General features: G+C 41.6%; 1 protein-coding gene across 2 annotated transcripts in view; it reads left to right on the top strand.

Annotated features, from left to right (window-relative positions):
* The first annotated feature begins 1,154 nt into the window (after positions 1-1,154).
* The window catches only part of calcr (calcitonin receptor), a 148,209-nt gene continuing 128,588 nt past the window's right edge, over positions 1,155-20,775 (top strand). For both annotated transcript variants that reach the window (XM_031904179.1, XM_002934599.5), the window contains exon 1: positions 1,155-1,409. The gene's annotated coding sequence lies outside the window, so the exon portion shown is untranslated. The remainder of the gene's footprint in view (positions 1,410-20,775) is intronic.

Here is a 20,775-nt window from a genome sequence, read left to right as displayed (position 1 = left end):
AAACCTATGTTTTTTTAGCAAACAGCTAAAGGTTAATATAGCTTAGTTCTTGTTGGCAGCAGATGTCTTTAGGTGTGACTTGATACTAGCTGCATATTTTATCAGTTCTTATTCTAATTTTGCAAGGATATATTTTTATTTTTCATTGGAGTAAATTCGACAAAGTTGCACCCACAATGTTACAAAAAGCCCCTGATGAAAGAAGTCTTCTGGATGAGACTATGGGAAATCAGAATGGTAATACATGGGCATTTCAGGATGTGTAATACACTGGGTGCTGTACAATATACTGCAATGCACTGCAGGGAGAACAGGGGGCTGTGCAGTGTGTTGAGAGTGCACTGGGAATATTGCAATAGATTGCAGTCACTTAGGAATCTGGGATATATTGTGACAATGGAGTTACTAGGTTAGGGTGAAACTGCTGTGTACAAGAAGTGCTGCTAACATAGACTCCGTTTAGATAAAATCGTGAAGCAATTTGCATGACTGTTAAGGGATAAAACAAACAGCTTTGAAATGGTTAAAACGCAGCCAGTGTGATCAGAAGGTCACTGTGTGGGGCAAGAGAGTCTTAGAAATGAAGAAGAGATGTATTAGATGGTTCCTGACATGTTCTGCTACTCTCCTGACACCATGTGGGGCGGGGGTGCCGGACCGAATCACAATACAGGGAGAAGTACATTTTATGACAGGAGTATTTGAAGTGTAAGACTGACACGGTGATTACAAGAGTAAATGTACGGGCAGGAGGCGGGCATTGCTTCTGCACTGCTGGTACCTAAGGGGGGGGGGGGGGCAAACAGCAAAAGTCTGAAACGAAGCCATAGAATGTATTTCTCGCTAAAGGGAAAAAAGTAAATTCAGTAGAGAGACTGGACGCCATAATGTGAAACAAATAGGGAATAGACCACAAATGGCCCGAAGTAAGGCTTTTGTCCCTCAGTATTTGCTGCGCACTGGCACCTGCGGAGCTGGGAGGTATTTGCACAACTAATTCTACTCAAAATCCGCAGACATTAACGCACCTTACAAACTGTAAGGATTAGGACCCTGCAGCTGCACCAGACTCTGCACAGCTCCAAGCCCCGCCCCCAGGGCTGTCCGGATTTCAGACTTTGGCACGGCTTTCCCTACTCACTTGTCTGCTGGAGCCCAGGCAGGACACTTGAGTACAGAGCTGGCTGGCTACGATACATCCTAGAGCCCATAGCCATACACCGCTGAGCCTGAGTATTGCAGAGGATTGGCTCCCTGTGTGCAGGATGTACCCATAAATGGCTGTGCTGTTGGGAATATCCCTTGCTTTATTGTTGCGCTAAGGATACAGATTTGGAAATGGACTGTGAGAAGTTCATCTGAGGAGTATCGCAAGCGATAGCAATACTGCTCTAATCGATCGACATACTGTAAGTTACTTAAACTTTTCTTTTTATCATTATTGTCCTGTGCGTTCATCACTTCTGTGCATGAAACAGATAGTTAGTAGATAGTGTACTAGTGATGTATATATGGGTATATACACCTAGAGATAGTATACTAGTGATGTACATATGGGTATATACACCTAGAGATAGTATACTAGTGATGTACATATGGGTATATACACCTAGAGATAGTATACTAGTGATGTACATATGGGTATATACACCTAGAGATAGTGTACTAGTGATGTACATATGGCTATATACACCTAGAGATAGTAAACTAGTGATGTACATATGGGTATATACACCTAGAGATAGTGTACTAGTGAGGTACATATAGGTATATACACCTAGAGATAGTGTACTAGTGATGTACATATGGGTATATACACCCAGGGATAGCGTTCTAGTGATGTACATATGGGTATATACACCTAGGGTTAGTGTTCTAGTGATGTACATATGGGCATATACACCTAGGGATAGTGTTCTAGTGATGTACATATGGGTATATACACCTAGGGTTAGCATTCTAGTGATGTACATATGGGCATATACACCTATGGATAGTGTTCTAGTGATGTATATATGGGCATATACATGTAGTGATAGCATTCTAGTGATGCACATATGGGCATATACACCTAGGGATAGTGTTCTAGTGATTTATATATGGGCATATACACGTAGTGATAGCATTCTAGTGATGTACATATGGGCATATACACCTAGGGATAGCGTTCTAGTGATGTTCATATGGGTATATACACCTAGGGATAGTGTTCTAATGATCCAGGAGGATAGTATTCTAGATACATGTAAATGGGCAGAAATACCTGGGGATAGTGATATAGTAATGTGCACATGGAGTGATAAGTTATAATAAATTAATAGGTAATGGTGCTTAAAACTGTAAGATGTTTATCCCTTATACAAGAAACCAATGGCAACTCACTGAAAACTGCCCAGTAGTGACTACTTAGAATCGATCCACCATTCACATGAATTCCATCTCTCACCAGTGTCAATAGCAACCATCTGTCAAAACATTTTCCATTCCGTCCTTATAAAAGTCAATGCTCTTCCTGTTACTGCACCTCTGTACTCTTGGCCAATTCTCTAAATGTGTGGGGCACAGATCAATATTTGCTTTTCTGAGCCTTAGGAACAAAATCAGTGCATTTCCCCAACTTGTACAAGCATTGATAGTGAGAGTGTTAAACTATTTACAATTGATCTGCAGTAAAAGAATTCTATTCATTAGGATGAAGGATTAATGCAACCATTAGCACAAGTCATTAGGGGATTCTGGAAGCAAGGTGACAATAAAACATTGTAAGCATTTTTCCCTCTCAGGAACAAAGGTTAAATTGCTCTTTTCCACTAGGATGCTGTTCCAGAGATGTCAATTGACAATTCTTTGCCATTTTATTTCTGATTATGGATAAGCTCATTGTAAGTGTAATTAATGTATTTCTTGACCTTACATTTATTTCCAGCTAGAGTATATACACAATAAAGTATGACTAGCACATTACCTGACCCTATGTATAGTCTCAGCAAGGGTATATACACAATAAAGTATGACTAGCACATTACCTGACCCTATGTATATTCCCAGAAATAGTACTGTATATACACAATAAAGTATAACCAGCTCATTACCTGACCCTATGTATATTCCCAGATACAGTTTTCTTGGACAAAATGCTTTGGTCCTACAGTCTAACTCCCCCACCCCAGACACCTTATATCCTTATAAACTATCAGTAACTGTTCTGGTGTTTTCTTAAACATATAACTGATAAAAACAATGTAAGCTAACATTAAAATGCTTCTATCATTTTACAGTAGTTTCTACATCTAAATTCACCCCCCCCCCCTCAAATAATGTAGGTGCATCGATCACTTAAAGAGATACTGAAGATGTTTGTACATCTGCTTTGGACCCAAAATTCCTAAAAGATCCTTTTTTTGTAGCCCTAAAAAAGATGGTGATTAAAAAAACATGCCATCCTGGGGGACAGCACAGCAGGGATGTCAGAGTAGTATTGCACTGTGGAATCCATATATCTTTATGTAGCATGCTAATCACTTTAACAGGCTGGATCTTTCTGGCATCTATGTAAAAACATGCAATAATAATAATAATTACACTCGTCACTCTGTTGTTCCTATGGAGGCTATTAATTAAACAAAATAATTAGGTTGATTAGTTTATACAGCAGTGATTTTAACCCCTTCAGTACCTTTCTCACATATTTATTCTGTAAGATTTATATTAAAGAATGTGAAATCACTTGCTACAGCTAATTAAAGAAAGGGCATTAAATATATTATAGAATGTATATAGAATGTAAATTTGCTTAAAGCTTGCCAATTAGACTGCATATACATCTTATCGGCTTCTAAATCCATGTCTCCTCTCAAACTCACATAAGTTCCCTTCTGTTTAGATTTATATAGAATGGCCATATGGTCACTGTATCTATACTGGGGATGGTTGGTTATCGAATGCACCTTTAAGTGTTGATGCTCTCTAAAATTAGCTCTGCCAGTCCTTAAAGACTATCTCAGCACTGTGGAACAGGCACACTTAAATTAAATTAGATATACTCTAAATATATTTGTTAGCTAATAAGTATTTAATATAAAACAATGGAGAACTGCATAGAATGCGCCTACTGTATAGTTCACTTGGGGCAAGTCAGGGGGAGCTATTGGTGCAGCCCACTAATTATTGCCATGTCCAGCCTGGCAGTACTTCTGGGGTTCCCTGGTGTCCATACGTGTATTTGTGTGCTATTCATCAGAGCAGTTTGGAGTGGGTCTCTGCACAGGTAGTTGCAAGTTGCTTGTGAATAGCATCAATGCACTTGAAATTTTGTGTCTGTACTAGCACTTTGCCCTGCATTCACAAATAAGGCGTTAAAAACTAGGTGCACAGTTACATAATCTTTGGACCTACCTAGACTTCCTTAAGCATTTGGGTACATGTAAATGCATGTACATGCTTTATGTGTATACAGTCTGCGCTATCTAATGCCATTTTCTTTGTACACTCTTAAAGGAACACTAACACCAAAAAATGAAAGTGTATAAAAGTAACTAAAATATAATGTGCTGCTGCCCTGCACTGGTAAAAGTTGTGTGTTTACTTCAGAAAGCCTACTATAATTTATATAAATCAGCTGCTGTGTAGCCATGGAGGCAGCCATTCAAAGGAGAAAAGGCACAGGCACATAGCAGATAACAGATAAAACACTATTGTATTCTACAGAACTTATCTGTTATCTGCTATGTAACCTGTGCCTTTTCTCCTTTTTTCCAGCTTGAATGGCTGCCCCCGTGGCTACACAGCAGCTTATTATATAAATTATAGTAGTGTTACTGTAGCAAACACACCAGTTTTACCAGTGCAGGGCAACAGTGCGTTATATTTTTATTACTTTAAAGCTCTTTCATTTTTTAGTGTTACTGTTCCTTTAACATGCAACGTAAAACATTCCCTTGTTTGGCACTGTCACATAATAATATCACACAGCCGAGTGCATATGCTTGACTCTTTAGGGCAGTGACACAAGGGGAGATTAGTGTGCCATTTATGTTATTCCCGGTGTCCCCCCTTGAAACTCTGTGCTGGGAGAAATGGCAATTTGTGTCGATAAGAATAAGTTAATGGGTTAGTCAGCCGCTCTGTGCAAATGGGATGTTACCTTCAATTCTTCTGAAATATTAAAGAAGTTGTTACTGGAATAACTTCTGGCAGTATCTTGCTCCCTGGGCTTTATCTGGGCCAAGTAAAGGCAGGAATTAATGCTGCTTTTAATTTTAACAATTTGAGGATTCCCCATAAATGTATTGGAACTGAATGTGCCCTAAAACCTTAAGGATTAGGGAGCTGCTTGTTTATCACCATAGAACCTGTTTGTTTGTTCAATTGCCACTCCAAGAAACTATAATTATATCTGATTATATATTAAATAATGCTGATAATTGTAGTCTGTCAACATAAGGGAAGCCACAGAAAAGAAATAAAGCCACAGCAAAAGACAAAGGTTAACAGCTCCACTAATGCTTCAATGTTATCTTTAAATATGCACAACCAAGTTCTTGCACCTTTAAATCTGCTCCATGAGTTTTTAGATGCCAGTGTCCCTTGTGCTTGTGTCATGTCATTGTTCTGACATTTACTAAGAGAGGGCAGATTTGCCCTATTGCAGCAACTTATCTTACCCAATCAGATTTTTGCTCTTATTATTCCTCCTAAAGCTGTTAAACAAGCTGATTGACTGCTGTGGGTTACTACCCAAGTGCAAATTTGCCAAATTGTCCTCCAGCTCCTAGCAAATAAGAAGAAAAGGCAGGGACCATCTAAGTATCATACAGAGAGACTTCTGTTTGGAGAAACATCCAATTGATTAAATTGACCCATGGGTCAAAGCTCAGAAAGCTGCTGTAATTATAGAGCCTGAAAAAGCACCCGGGAAGCAATATAATAACTGTACAGGTATGGGATCCCTTATCCGGAATCCCATTATCCAGAAAGCTCTGAATTACAGAAAGCCCGTCTCCCATAGACTCCATTTAATCAAATAATTCAGAATTTTAAAACTGATTTCCTTCTTCTCTGTAGAAATAAAACAGTTCATTGTAATTGATCCCAACTAAGATATAAATAATCCTTAATGGATGCAAAACAATCCTATTGGGGTTAATTAATGTTTTATTAATATTTAAGTAGACTTATAGTATGGAGATCCAAATTACGGAAAGACCCCTTATCCGAAATACCCTTGGTCCCGAGCATTCTGAATAAAGGGTCCCATACCTGTATTTATTTTCTTTTTATTTGGATAATAATAGGATAATTTGGATAATCCCTAAGGATTTATGGTAGTTTATGCCTTGGCACCCAATAGGTGTGCCTACCTGTGTGTTTGTGTACTCTGATGGTAACAGGTTTTACCAGTTAACCTTTTAGTGGCTGCCTAAACCCATTTGCACATTTTATGACAATGGGCACTACCCACTCTGCACGTTTGCTGTCTGCCTGGGAGCATATGTACAGTATACTGGTATATGTTAATATGCTGATGATGAGCCTAAAAAGGGGCTTATTTATTAATATTGGAGACATACTTCACCTGTGATGTTGCCCATAGCAACCAATAAACAATTAGATTTGAACAGTCACCTACAAGTTAAAAAACAAGACCAAAGATCAAAACCAGTGAGGTTTATGTCCAATCTTAATAAGTAAACCCCTTAGTCTTACTAAGTTTGTACTAAGTAATTTATCTATTTATTTTGCATAATGCATTTGTACTACTTCCAATGAGCAGTAACTCAATGTATGGCCTCTACTTACATCCATTGCACTCATTATAAGAATGTAAGTTCCAAAAGTATAAAATGTATGTTGATGTCTCTGCAACTCTCTGAGAGCATCAAGCATCACGCCAGTTCAGTATGTATTGATTGCAACTTCTTATAGCTAAAAACATGCACTGGGACACTTGGAGCCTGACATTTAAAAAAAGTGAAATGTAAAAGAGGCACTTGACTTGAAAATGTAGTGGGGTTTCATTGTACCTGCAATCACAAGGCGATAGCTTCTGATGATGTCTAATGTACCATTATACTTTACAATACACAAGAGCCATAATTACCCTGTAAATTATATTCTTATAAACAGTGCTTAGTGATGTCACCAGTTACAATCGGTGCTTAGTGATGTAATTTCTGTCACATGTCCTGCTAAAACTTGTGTATTAATATAAATAATGTACCCACAGTTATAAAATATAAGGATATTAAAAGACACCTCGGAGTTCCATGTATAGAAAGCATATTACCATTTTGTATAGGGTCATGAAACATCTCAGTGACTTATAATAGCTTTATATTTTACAATAGGGGGTACATGAATCATTGTATGCACTATTATACAATCAAATCTAGACAGTGTGAGATGGCTCTGCCCTGTGTGAGACAGCTTTGCATTGTGTGAGAGGGCTCTGCACTGTGTGAGATGGCTCTGCACTGTGTGAGAGGGCTCTGCCCTGTGTGAAATGGCTCTGCCCTGTGTGAGATTGCTCTGCCCTTTGTGAGATGGCTCTGCACTGTGTGAGATGGCTCTGCCCTGTGTGAGATGGCTCTGCGCTGTGAGATCGTTGTGCCCTGTGTGAGACAGCTCTGCCCTGTGTGAGATGGCTCTGCCCTGTGTGAGAAGGCTCTGCCCTATGTGAGATGGCTCTGCCCTATGTGAGATGGCTCTGCGCTGTGAGATGGCTCTGCCCTGTGTGAGAAGGCTCTGCCCTATGTGAGATGGCTCTGCCCTGTGTGAGATGGCTCTGCCCTGTGTGAGATGGCTCTGCACTGTGTGAGATGGCTCTGTCCTGTGTGAGATGGCTCTGCCCTGTGTGAGATGGCTCTGTCTTGTGTGAGATGGCTCTGCCCTGTGTGAGATGACTCTGCCCTGTGTGAGATGGCTCTGCCCTGTGTGAGATGGCTCTGTCTTGTGTGAGATGGCTCTGCCCTGTGTGAGATGGCTCTGCCCTGTGTGAGATGGCTCTGTGCTGTGACATGGCTTTGCCCTGTGTGCCCTGTGTGAGATGGCTCTGCACTACATGGGATAGCCCTGCCCTGTGTGAGATTGCTCTGCACTATGTGGAATAGCTCTGCCCTGTGTGAGATGGCTCTGCCCTGTGTGAGATTGCTCTGCACTACGTGGGATAGCTCTGCCCTGTGTGATATGGCTCTGCCCTGTGTGCCCTGTGTGAGAGGGCTCTGCCCTGTGTGAGATGGCTCTGCCCTGTGTGAGATGGCTCTGCACTACATGGGACAGCTCTGCCCTGAGTGAGATTGCTCTGCACTACGTGGAATAGCTCTGCCCTGTGTGCCCTGTGTGAGATGGCTCTTCCCTGTGTGAGATGGCTCTGCACTATGTGGGATAGCTCTGCCCTGTGTGAGATGGCTCTGCCCTGTGTGCCCTGTTTGAGATGGCTCTGCCCTGTGTGAGATGGCTCTGCACTACATGGGATAGCTCTGCCCTGTGTGAGATGGCTCTGCACTACATGAGATAGCTCTGCCCTGAGTGAGATTGCTTTGCACTACGTGGAATAGCTCTGCCCTGTGTGAGATGGCTCTCCGCTGTGTGAGATTGTTCTGCCCTGTGTGAGATGACTCTGCCCTGTATGAGATTGCTCTGCACTGTGTGAGATGGCTCTGTGCTGTGTGAGATTGCTCTGCACTGTATGAGATGGCTCTGCCCTGTGTGAGATGACTCTGCCCTGTATGAGATTGCTCTGCACTGTGTGAGATGGCTCTGTGCTGTGTGAGATTGCTCTGCGCTGTATGAGATGGCTCTGCCCTGTATGAGATGGCTGTGTCCTGTATGAGATTGCTCTGCGCTGTGTGGGTTGGCTCTACATTTTGACATCTATGTAGATATATCCAGTGCATGAAGTTGTGATCGTGCAAGGTCACTCGAAGGGTAGAAAAGTAATGCTTGGATGATAGTTATACACTAGCATGGATGGCTTAGCGTTTGACTTTTGAAAGGAAACAATTTATCTTTCATGGTCCTTTGAAATTAATAAGATAGATTCCCAGGAATTGCTTGACAGTTTCATTTTTCTGCAGCTGAATGCGTCTGTGCTAAATGCTTGCTGTTTAAAGGGAAAAAACCCCAAGCGTGGGTTTACCATCAATTTATATTTCTGTAGCTGCTTATTACAGAGCATTGGCTTGCCTTATTCTACATACAGAGCTTTGTTTTTCTGCTGATTTATGTTAATTGTCAGTGGTGGGTGCTATCATACTGGTTAATTTTCCATAATGTATCCCATACATTGGCTCTGGTGGCACATTTTATTTATGTAGAAATGAATGTATGATTACCTTCTCCAATTAGTTACAGCGAACTAAAAAAAATGAGTTTAGAACAAATTTATCAAATGGTGAGTTCTAACGTTTACCCATTGATAAATATGCTGCTTAAAATCCCATAAGAATTAATAGAACGTGGGTGAGTTTTTACGTGTTAAGCTCTAAACTCATGTTTTGAAAAATTTGCCCCTAAGTATACTGAAAAATAATTTGAACATCAGTTAAACCCAATAGAATTGTTTTGCTTCCAATAAGGATTAGTTATATCTTAGTTAGGATCAAAAGCAAATAATTTTTAAAATCTGAATTATTTGCTTAGAATAGAGTCTGTGGGAGATGAGCTTCCCGAAATTCAGAACTTTCATGCATAATGGGTTTCCAGATAACGGATCCCATACCTGTGACTTTAATTGGTTATTTTCACCCTGCTGTTTTTGTCTGTGTCTGATACAGAGGACAGAGATGATTGCTTAGTGTGTGTGACAGCATCCAATCTGTTTAGGCCATTGGGATCGGCACTACAGTGGCTGTAATAGATGAAATGGATGAGATGTCTAGTGTACAGATGTGAGCAGTCTGATTCGGTTTCCCAGATGAGTGGCTTTGTGTCTCTATGTCTCGATTGGACCTTTAGATTTATTCACAGGTAAACTTTCTGTAGGGAACAGTACAATCTGCCTGAATGACTGAAACATCAGGGAAAGTTATTGGGGTGTGGGTCTGATCTCTGCTGGGGTGGGGGGGTTTGAAGAACATTTTTAGCTTAACTGATGAAAGCCTACTACACCAACATAAAGCATGCTGAGAGTGATGCTCCAGATATTAGGCCATTGCATTGCCAAACACTAGATTTACAGATATTCCTGTACTGAGCTCCTGGTAATGTGAATGTTTTATTCACTCTGTAGCAGAAGATTGCTGGCAGCAATCAGTTTATCTTCAAGAAAGCTGTGTGGTGGTGATAGCGACATGCTGTTGGCCTGCTTCTGATCAGCAGGGTCTGGGCATTGTCAGCCCTGGATTTTTCCAGTGGGCGCCCAGTGGCCACAGCCATCCCCTCCATCAGCCGCCCCCCCCCGCCCTCCCCTGGATCATGCACATGCTCATCCATTTATCTTGCACACGGAGCACTGGGGACAGGATACGCAGAAATCTCCAGCGCACCTAGACCCCCAGCTCCTGTATGTCAGCAAAGTTCAAGTGTGGCTGGGTGGCATGTCCCCACCTAAATTTGTTGCGCCCTAGGCCTGGGCCTTTGTGGGCTTGCCAGAAATCTGGCCTGGGCATTGTATTAGAACAGAATAATGGGTGAATGGTAACCCATTTCAGATATCTTAAAAAAAAAAAAAAGTCGGGGCAAAAATTCCAGAGGACAATAATCCCCAACACAAACAACCCAGATAACACTGGAGTGGCCAAGTTATAGCTTGGAACCCGTGTTTTCAGGATAGCAGGCCTTTTTGTAATAAAGAGCAACATGTATTTAATGCAAACAGAAACAAACCTTATAAAAACCCAGCATGGATTTAGTTTGCAAAATGCTTAAATGTTAGTTTATGTAGCATCAGTTACAAGGTGTTGTTTCATTATTACAGAGAAAGTGAACAGGCAAAAATGAACAACTGTTTGTTGGGCACATGGTAAAGAAGGTGTTGTACCATGTTAGCCAATCAAGTTATAGGGTGAAACTATGATATTTATTAATTTGTTTACATTATTGACTAATGAAGATAATATTCACCACAAACATTTAGAATATTTTCATTTCTTTCTCAAAAGTGATCCAACTAAGATATAACAATACTCTGTATTGGAGGAAAATTAATCCTATTGGGTTTATTTCATGTTTATGAAAATTCAAATTAAGGAAAGAGTCTTTATCCATAAAACCTCACGCCATTGTTACGCCTCTTCAAGAGAAATCATGAATTTCAGAAGATGAGTGATTTCTCCTGAAGAGGCGTTATGATATCACCTGAATCTAAGTATTTATTGTCATATGCCTTCTAACTCATTGTACACTTTGAGTAGCCTCAAAGCAGGAATTTTCAAATTCAAATAAATGGTTTTACACTATTTCAGTATTCTCTCTTTGATGTATGCTCACCCTGAAGGATTGAGCCATTTGTTCCAGTATATCAGAATTTCTGATTGAGTCTTTTTTAAGTTTGACAGTTGTTCCTCAGGGTCTGCTGAGTTGGCACACTTATCAAATTGTGACTGGTGGAGGAACGAAGAATTTATGTATGGACTAATTTATTTGTGATCTTTTGTTTCACATAGATACAGCATCTAGGAACTGTGTGTGTCTCAGAAGACTGTATGTCTGGAATCCTTATCTTAAAATATAAATTAATTTTTGAGTTGAAACATAACGCAGTGTCCTGATTGGTAGATCTCTGTAAAATATAACTAGAGCACATAAAGGCCTAGAGTGCCTAGAATGAAGACATAGCTGAAGAGCTGAGAAGGAGAAATGAAGCAAATGCTAATCACAGCAACAGAATAATGATTAAGCTACATTAGAATGTACTCGCAACAGCACTAAATACTGTTGGGTGTACTGTACATTCATTAAACAAACTGAAAGTACTCTATGTGGATAGCCTACCAGCCAGTGAGTAGTGTCTATAGAATAATGTACAGCTGTTACTAGGCATATTTCAATATATGCTTTCCATACCTGTCCATTCTGTACATGCACATTTATTATCCACCATTCAACATAGATGAATGCTTATTTCAAGTTGACTTTATTGTGTAAATAGGAGGCAGGTTAATGTTTTTTATTATTTTTTTTTTGCCTTAAAAGTATTTCTCTGATGCTGTTACATTACCTATCTGAACCCCATGTTCCTCTATGAGGGGACAGGTTGAGAGGGGTCAGTCAGTCTGGCAAAACATCAAGTACCAAATTTGGGCAAAACAATAGGAAAGTCATTCGCATGACAAACAACGGAAATTATGCCAGGCAGACTTTGAAAATATTTGGTGCAACTGTGCCCATTTTGTGACAAAGTGCACATGCAGTTGCATTCATTTTGGTGAATCAGGCACAATTGCATCAAAAGACTCACCCATTTGTGTCCACAATGACGCCAGAATTCTTGGAAAAAAATGCTGCATTGTGGGAAAAACATGTCAATTGCACTTGATATTGCACTTTGCTTGCTGCACTTTTTATTTCTTTTATTTTCTCTACTCCTAGCCTTATACAGAATATTCTACTAGTTTGGCTTCATTGTCAAGCAATCAGATATGTGGCCCATTGACTCATGTATGTGGTAAAGCAAACTGTCAGCCCCAGGAGCACATGACCAAATCAAGATGGGCTCTAGGCTGTGTGGTTAAGCCAGTGAATGCAGTCACTGGGCTACCCATCAATATCTATTTGACGGCTTAGTCCAACTCTGCCAATTGATTAGTTGAAAACAGATAAACTGGCTTACTGGACAATTTATAGACATCTTACCTTTACCAATCAATGCTAATTGCTGATTAACTGTTTTGTGTTAGTGCACTCTTGTGCTACTGTAAGTAATTGAAACACCCAGTGTGATGCATTGTATAAGAACAAAGCAGAAAACGGTTCATAAGGGGTTTTTTTGCATGCAGTCAATAGGCCACTAGAGTAGAGAGACAAATGTCACTAAATTGGGTAGTTTTAGCAAGTTTGGAAAGGTATTAGGTCATGCAGTAGTGTTACACTGAACTCAGTTAGTAGGAATGCTCACAAGTATTTATCACTTTCATATTGCCCACCTAAGAGACCACTTCAGTTCCACAATTTATAATGACATTGGAAGAAAGGTAATCTTGCATAGTGTGTATATATGTGTGTATTTGTACTTTGCAAAGAATGTCGTTGAATGTCATTGTAACTTGAGTTTTAGAGGCTAATGAATGCAAATCTCCTGTATTAACTGTCAGTATTTGGTGTAGTGGCTCTGGACTCAGGCCCAGCCAAGCCTTTATTTAATACTCTTTCCAGCCAGAAACTACAAATGCTTTGCAATGCAATGTGGCAACTGTATAGGCAGTTGGATTAACAGCAATCACATTCAACTGACCAATTACTGACTCTTTGTTAAGGTAATATTATGCCCTAGTCCTTAACCAAAGACATATGTTTCTACCAAATAAAATAACAGAGCTCATTTTTAAACTGTAGGGGCAAGCAGTGGTGTGCTAATGGGCAACATACACCTTCCACTTGCACTCACTTCTTGTGCCTTTTGTGGATGTACCTTTGTTATCACATCTTGTAGAGTGCAGAACACCAGGGTCTTCTATATTGTAGGACTCCCAATGTCTCTTTCACTTATAGGTGCTTCTCCAAGCACCTATAGAATGATACACTAGTTGCTTGTGGGCCATTCACAGTGGTGTGAAACCTTTTGTGCTCAAGTCCAGAGGAACAAAAATGAGTCCAAGCTTTGCCTGATATTTGTACCTTTCCCCTTTAAAAAGCAAGCCCTAATGTGTTCTAAATTAGGTATCAAAAATGTCCAACCAAAAAATTAACATAGAATATTTCTTTCCTTGCCTTCTCCTTTCCTTGAAACCTCATATTTGATTACAGTCTGTAAAGAGTTCAAGTTTATCAGGGAAACATTAAAATAACTGATTAGCTTCCGAGTAGCTTGAAACCGGTATCAGCCATATCCAGTAACAATTAATCAGACACATTTTGTGCTGTTATTAAACCTCCTGGCAACTCCAAGTGACACATCTCATTTGATTCCTTCTTACTGAGCTTGGAGTTTGCAGTGAGTATAATCCCCAAATAGTAAATTAATTTTGTTTCCTTGCCAATATCCAGTGGATACAGCCCTTTTGCTTACATTCAAAGATGTACTGAGTAACAGTCTAATCATCTGGTAGGCTGGTTACATTGATACTGGTTCTCTGTAGAAAATAAATAAATAAATGTTTATGTACACTTGAATTTTGTAATATCAGCAAATCAGCAGTTTGTACAATGAGAATGTTACCCCCAACCCCCCAAAAAGTATATGCATTGCTTGTATTTCTTTTTATCTTATCATTGCTATCATGTTTTTTCTCTTTCTTTTCTGAAAACTATAGTATGAATGTATTTATTAAAATGCATAAAATTATTTCGGTATGAAGTTTACCTTTAAATTTGACTGTAATGTGGGTCATGTCAAATGGTCTGACAGTGCATATTGTAGATGTCCCCATGATATTTATGGAATGTAAATGATCTGATTCAAGAGCACATCTAATGTGCAATTTATTTGGCAAAAAAGATGGTTTCAAAGTACAGGTATCAGACCCTTTATCCAGAAACCCAGTATCCAGAAAGTTCTGAATTATGGAAAGGCCATCTCCCATAGACTCCATTTTAATCAAATAATTTACATTTTTAAAACTGATTTCCTTTTTCTCTGTAATAGTAAAACCATACCTTGTACCTGATCCCAACTAAGATATAATTAATACTTCGGGTAACAAAACAATCCCATCGGGTTTATTTAATGTTTATTTTTTTAGTAGACTTAAGGCAGGAGATCTAAATTACAGAAATATCTCTTATGCGAAAACCCCAGGTCCCGAGCATTCTGGATAATGGGTCCCATACCTATATATCATATAAAGCACCAACACTTCCTGGTTTTACCCGCTTTAAAGCAACGCCATTTTATGGTTTTTATCTACTGAACAGTTCATGCCCAATATAAATAGATTTAGCAAACTATTTGGCCCGTAGGGAGCCAAAAATGAAAAAAATGCTTATGATTTTTTTTGGCTTAATTTCTGTAAATATAGCCTACTGCCAACACAACCCCAGAATATTATACACCACGTGATTTTACATATATCATCCTTTCACCATTGCTATGGCTGCTAAAGTTTTGTTTCCCCCATTTCACTCCAGTTGTCTTTACCCTCTCTGATGTCTTCACCTTCTTCATCTGTATACTTCTCCATCTCATCTTTACTTCTTTCCCAGCAATCTTTTCTCCCCCTTTATCTTCTATATGTTGCACTTCTTAACCTCTGAGGGGATGCAATTTCAGATAAATAAGAAGTGAAGGGATGGCATTCCTGTGCATCCTTTCCCAATTCCAGTTCTGGTGAAAAGTGCCCTATGAGTGCTGCTATGTTTTTGCGTATATATATATATTGTGAGAGATGCAATGGGAAAGAGCGTTATTTGGTGTATTTCCACCAGTATTCAAGGTAAAATACCTGGTTTTACAGCAGGTAATGCTGTTTTGGAGTAAATGTCATGTCTCATACACATGGCAGGGCCATATTACTGACTGGTGAACTGGGTGATTGTTTCTATGACCTAGAATTCTTCAGCATCCAAGCAAAGAGAAATGCTTTAGCCATGGCTGCCAAATGTTGCCAGCAAATTCAGCCCAGTGAGTTTCATTTGATTGCTAAAGCTTTGCCAGAGTTATCACAAAGGTTAACCCATCAGGACAAGGAGTCAGTGGAAAGTATACTCCTGTGTTTTCTCCATCTCATTAATAACTTCCAGTTTAGCCAGGTGATGTTGGAAAAAGTGCTGTGTCCTGAATTGGTGTCCCACATCCAGCGATCTGATGGCAAGGGGAGCAAGACTGTGGCATCCCTACTCTCACTGGTAAAGGTATTGGCAAATAGTGAGAGTGTGCCCGGTATACCGAGTGAGTGTGCTGTAAAGTCCCAAGAGGTTGGTGCCTCAAATGTACCCAAGGCAAAAGAGGTAAAGTTGTCAGCTAAAGTGAAAGTGCCCACTAAAGCTGTGGTAAAAGAGGCTGAAAGGAGTGATCAGTCTGAACAGGTAAAATACATTGAAAAGTTGAAAGTGATGTATGCTCAACTGGTCAAGGCTTTTAAAGTGAAAGGAAAGCCAGGAGGCTGAGCTAATCCCCCAGAAGTGTTGTGAGTACAGGGGTGACCCCAACATTTGTGTTTTCCCATTGGTAGTCCACAAGGGGCCCAGGTTAGTGAGGGAACTAATCTAATGTGTGAAGGCAGTGGCAGGTGGCACCCCCAGCTCCTCTGGGAGTTCCTCACACAGGCAGCCCTCCTGCTCTGTGCCCTGCTCTGAGAGTGACCTTCACATAGTCACGGTTCAATCCCCCCCTCTGTAAATCACACAACCCCTTTTATTGACTGCTCACCTGCAGCCTAATCAGGCAGCTCCCTACAGCTGGCCAAATCAAACCTTAAAGGAGATTTACTCCAAAACAGCATTACCTGCTGTAAAACCAGGTATTTTACCTTGAATACTGGTGGAAATACACCAAATAACGCTCTTTCCCATTGCATCTCTCACAATATATATATATATATCTCCACAGCCTTTTGAAGAGATTATACATTAAACATTGGTCCCTGCTCCCTATATTGTAAAGTAAACATCACATTCCCACACATTATTGCCAGTTTAATTTCCTGAATGTTTTTGGAGTGTGGGAGGAACCTGGAGTACCTGGAGTAATAAAATTTATTACTTTATTAAATTGTGTCCATGGCTGGAATAGATCTTACCCACACACCTTGGCACTCCAGGCAGTGACACTTGGTGCACAAATGCCAGAGGGATTGGCACCCTCCTAAAATACAAGCAAAAAAAGTTAAGCAACGGCACTCCAGCTTGCCCTGCTTGTTTCAACTTGAGTGCCGGTGCTTAACTTTTTTTGCTGGAATTGAACATATAACCCATTACGAACATACTCTGATAAAGCAAACAACATTAGTATAAGCTGATCAGCATTTGGCACTCTACTAGACAGAAACCTTTTTCTTTAATGGCAATCATGGTCAGGCACTTAGAATGGATTTTCTATACCCTATCTACACTGCAGTCTCAAGTACTGTCATATTTCTGACTAACCTATTTGTGGAGGCAATAAATATGTTTTCATGATGATACTGAGCTCCTTCTCTCTTATATAATGCACTCTAGTAAGGTGGGTCCAATGGGGGGTGCGGGGGAGGGACATGATTAAACTCTATACTGTACCAACTCCAACTCTAATTGCTGGCTTGTAGACTAGAAGTGAGAAGTGACATAAGAAGATGTATGCATGTGGATAGAATGCAGTTTATCAAGCACCCCAACAAGCTGCATTTCATGCCTCCATCTATTTTAGTGGCAACATCTCATCTCATCTCATAAGCTACAGTTTTACTATTACAGAGAAATTTCAGTTATATGTCTTTGTCTATAGACTATGGCAGATGACTTTCCCATCATTCAGGACTTTGTGGATAATGGGTATACAGACACGGAATCCCATGCTTTATTAACCAGATATTTCCTTTAAAATTGTGGCTTTCTGCAAAATGGCACTTTCTTTTGGCACAATATTTAAATATTTTTATATGGTAATGTAGGGACCCATAGGGTTAAGCTCCCTATGGTGTTATCCCTTATTCTTATCTAATCTGTATTGTTATAGGGCAGAGCCCTCTGATCTCAGGTTACTGTTATTAGGCTGCCCTCTATAGGTTTAGCCCAGGTTGACCACTCCCCTTGGCAGACTATATAGTGTCTTGCACAAGGAAGTGGCTTCCTCTTTTGGCTGCATGCTGTGTTCTGGACAGATCCCAACTGAGCCTGGACCAGAACATAGGCCCAGAAGCCATTTGTACCCTAGGGGACCACCTACCCTAGTGATAAGTCGGGGACAGGGCCCCGTGAACGAGGTAAAGCCAGCACAGACAGTTTTATTATAGCACCCTCTAGGAGAGGTGAGAGTAGTCAGATTATCTAGTAAGGGCAGTCATAGCCCCAACCAGGAGTTGTAACTAAAGGGTTTAGTCCACCCAGGCTTGGTGTGCCATTTCTGTAGGACCGCGGTTAAGACGTAGTATTCAGGCAGTTTCTCACCCTGATCAATAGTCGGCCGGAGGGATCCATCCCAGATAAAGGGCATCCATTCCTGAATTCAGCTAATCCTCTGTGCAATCTCCAAAGGGGTTATTCTGTGCCTAAAGTGTCACATCTGCTGTACTATCTGTGACATCATATACTGCTGTGTCTGTGAGTATACCCTGCTGCACTATTAAGCTGTGCCTTTGTCCAAATAAATTGTACTATAGTTCATGAGCAAGAACCTTTCTGGCGTCCATTATTCCATTTGCACCACACACGCTCTACCTAGTTGTAGTTCAACTACACCCTCAGCTCCATCAATACCTCCCATATAGCGGAGGCCCACTCCTGTGCATTAAGGTTGAATGTAACCCATGCTCTATACCTATCCCTAGCCTGGGTTTTGCCATTTTATAGCCAAACAAGTGTTACATTTTGGCGCCCAACGTGCTTTTATATTGATATATTCAATTTATTTAACCCGGAGCCATAGCCTTGAGGGACTGAGCTGCTGTGTGTGTGTCTTTAAATTTTGCTGACAGGCACTGCTGATCGCTATAGAAAAAACGCCTGCAGTCCTGATCGTAAACCCTAATCTGTAATTGGCCGTGGGTTCGGGCTTGAAAGGTTCCCCCGAGTATTCCCATTGGCCAGCGCCCCTGTCAATCATCATTACTAGTTTTGGCGCTCTTTTTACTGAAATCTCGTGTGAAGTGACTTGTTTACGAGACTTCACCGGGGAGGGGGCAGGAGCTGACGTCACGGCGGCCATCTTACAACTCACATTGTGAGAGAGAGACACGCCATATTAGAGCTCCTGTGCCTGATAGTGCTGTATCTGTAAGCGGCTGCTACTGATACTGTCTGTTCCAGCATAAAATCATCTCAGCTTCGCCTTACCCTACCTGGGGACCCAGAGGGACGAATCGGCGCCTGAGAGTGAGGCTCTGTGCAAACCATCCACGCGGCTGCGGGACGGAACAGCTAGAACCCTCACACACTACCACTGCCCTACCTTGCTACCGTGCGGCTGCCGGAAGGTTGAGTGGCATACCGATTGACGCTAACAAAGTGTCGTTAGGACCAGCGGCTGCGGCCTAACTAACACTAAACAACAGTGAGTACCAACCGCGGCTGCGGACTACTCCATTCAGTGACCGCTTGCTATATAGCATAAGCGGATAAATATTTGCGGGACTTTAACTTACCAATTCCTCAGAGTCAGCGCATATTAGAGTAAAATGGCTGACGCCAGTACTACCCCCCGCCAGCTTACCCCGGAAGCCCCGGAGAGTAATCCTGAGCCACAGCCCCCACACCGCTATGCGTGGTTGGGCACATTTGGGGAGAGGTATGAGGAAGATGGGTCGAAGTGGATAGAGGCTTTCTGTGGCTGCTGCTACACTGAAATTTCCCAGGCCTGGAGAGACCTGGAGCCTAGATGCCCATTCTGCAAGACTAGATGCTGGGCTGAGCCACTAATCTGTCCACAGGGAGTGGCTGGGGAGCAGACAGGCAGTGCAACATCAAGCCAGTCTAGGCCCGCCACCCCCATGCCAGAGAAGGCAGAGCAAGAGCCTATCCAACAGGGCCCTGCGGAATCATCTAGAGATCTATTGCTGTCTCCTACAAAATCCTCCAGCAGTGAGGACCTGTGCGCAGCTGTTGTAGCCATGACCATCCAACCGGTAGTGGCAGGAAAGACTTCTGATGTGCCGTCTACTGATGATGAGAATGTAGAGCTGCTGTTAAAAATGGCAAGAGGCAGAGGAAGGATCAAATCAGAGAGCCAAGGAGAGAAAAGCTCCACTTCATCCACAGGGAGTGGGATGCTGCTGAAATCCGTTGCCCGGCGCAGGTACCCAAAACCTAACTGGGGCCCGATGGACATGGGCCCTCTACCAAAATGCACGCTGCCTGAAGGGGAGCATCGATTTGAACCGGTGGTATCTGTCACTCCACCTACAGACCCCACTTTCTGTTTCCCGCCAGAGTGGCCCAGTACTCCACCGCCACCACACGCGGTGAACAAGGACACTTTTTGCTGGGTGGCACCGGGGAGAGCTGATCCAGAGCGGTACCGTGCTGTATCCAGAGTTCAAAGGCTCATTAACACCCGAGTGTTTGAGAAATGGGGATTCTATATGCCCTATGCCCCTGAGTGGGTATTTGACGAAATTGCCAAACATGTGGATGAGTGGATCTACGGTGAACTTATCCGCAGGGAAAAGATCAGTTTGGGAGGAATCTTTAAGAAAGACCGGGAGAAGCGCCACAGAGATGTCGACTACCTGTACGATATTGCCCAAGAGTGGTGGTTCGGGAGGACCATCCTCAAGCACGGGGTAAAATCCTGTGGTAAGCACCAGGAGGAGCGAAATTTTTCCCTCAGTTCAGACCTCCCCAGTGGAGGCCGGATCGATAAGCCTCACCCGGCCTATTATGTTTCGTATGAGGTGACCAAAGCCAAGTACGAGAGAAACATGCACTGAAAACCCCATGCCGGTTCAGGTAATTCCCTATCACCAGATGGGATTTTCCCCCGGGTGGGAGGTGGGTAATGTTAATTCCCTAAAAGTTAAGGGCAAAATACCCACCGTTTTCATTGGGCAC

Source organism: Xenopus tropicalis, chromosome 6 (genome assembly GCF_000004195.4).
Source record: "Xenopus tropicalis strain Nigerian chromosome 6, UCB_Xtro_10.0, whole genome shotgun sequence".
Classification (NCBI taxonomy): Eukaryota; Metazoa; Chordata; class Amphibia; order Anura; family Pipidae; genus Xenopus; species Xenopus tropicalis.
Note: the sequence above shows the minus strand (reverse complement) of the source record. Positions and strands in the feature narration are given on the sequence as shown.